The 1704-nt window shown below is 36.9% G+C and overlaps 1 protein-coding gene across 2 annotated transcripts in view; it reads right to left on the reverse strand.

Annotated features, from left to right (window-relative positions):
• Positions 1 to 1704, reverse strand: part of LOC106871779 (steroid transmembrane transporter SLC22A24) — a 32243-nt gene that overhangs the window by 12153 nt on the left and 18386 nt on the right. The window lies entirely within an intron of this gene.

Here is a 1704-nt window from a genome sequence, read left to right on the forward strand (position 1 = left end):
CACACACACACAGAAAATCGACATAGAGTGGCAAAAAAAAAAGAAGTAACTCGAACGACGTAAATACATCTGCATTTACTTTTTCAAAAGCAAATCTGTGTAATATGGCACCCAGTTTAAAAACCATAACCTGGCCATTGGAGGCCTTAAAACGAATAGAAACGTTTCCAAGAATTCAAACCCGTAAAGGCAGGTCTCCATTATGGATACGATTAAAATCACCCATTCGTATTTGAACAACGAAAAGACATGCAGTCATCTTAGATGTGGTCATAGTCGTATATCGTAACGCTTTTTTTACAGTGCATTGATGACACTTCGACAAAAGTCTTCCCGATTAAGCAAGAGATCTCTCATCAGATGAAGCCATACCGTTAATTCGTTCTGACTCTCTTATAGTGTTTTCTTGGCAGAGATATTGGGGTGGTTTACCATTTCCTTCCCGAACTGGATGGCCGTTGACTCACAGGGAGTTCATCCGTCTTTCGACAGATCTTTTTTTGAGTCCTGCTGGGTGTCCAGACACCCTCCTCACAAGAGTAGCATGCTTCTCAAGTCAGGGAACCAGTTTAGTCGTTGACTACCCAACTATGAAACAGGTAGTACTGATTTACATGATACCTGAAGTAGGTGTCATCAACCTGTAATGAGATATCAGTCCTGATTTAAATCTTAGAGTACTACAGCTGAATAAAGGACAGTGTAACTCTACCATTATATACATGATGGCACAATGGGCGATGGGATGGTTGTAGTCCTTGATACACTGTGGCAGATAAAAGATAAGTTGATTGCAGTCCTAGATAGACTATGGAAGAATAAACGACAGTGTGGCTGTTGCTCTAGATACATTGATGTAAAATTGAATATACTATATGACTGTAGTCCTGGACACACTGTGGAAGAATAACTGATCGAATATTTGTAATCCTAGATACTCTATGACAAAATGAACAATAGGGTGACTGTAGCAGAATAAAGATAGGCTGGACTGCATCTGGTTATTTGTCTACTCGGGAAGCGTTATTCTAGAGCTAAACAACAACAATCACAACGGCAGCGACGATCACAGGAATAGTGCGTTATTGTGGCAGCCTGTATGTAGTCGTTTGACCTGTTAGAAATACCAGCTTATTTACTGGAAATGTTGCAGCTGAAATGAAACACCTTTAATCAAGTTTAACGTGCAAGAGAGAATTATAAAACAGACGAGAGAGACAGAATTGATAACATTGATTACACTTTTAATATTGTTAAGTATGTGGGAAAGAAAATATGATAAAATGTACTCTTGACGATATTGACCTCGTCAGCTGTTTCGGTTCCCATCCACATGGTTTCGAGTTCAGTCCCACTGTGTGCCACCTTCAGTAAGACTTTCTACTATTACCTACGGTTGACGAAAGCTTTGAGAGTAGATTTTGTAGACAGGCATTGAAAGAAGCCCGCTGTATATATATATATATATATATATATATAGTTTTAGGGAAAATAATCAAGTTTCAAGAACTCATCGATGAAAATCCACTATCACATATACGATCTGACGAGTAGCTATATTTTTGAATAGAATTTATTTTCGATAATTTCAATTGATTTTAATCGATTTAAATTTCTTTTCTATTTGAAAATTAGTTATGAAACACGTGTAATCTTTTTATTATATTTATCTTATGATATTTACTTTACTTTATATTATACTCA

Source organism: Octopus bimaculoides, chromosome 11 (genome assembly GCF_001194135.2).
Source record: "Octopus bimaculoides isolate UCB-OBI-ISO-001 chromosome 11, ASM119413v2, whole genome shotgun sequence".
NCBI classification, from domain to species: Eukaryota; Metazoa; Mollusca; class Cephalopoda; order Octopoda; family Octopodidae; genus Octopus; species Octopus bimaculoides.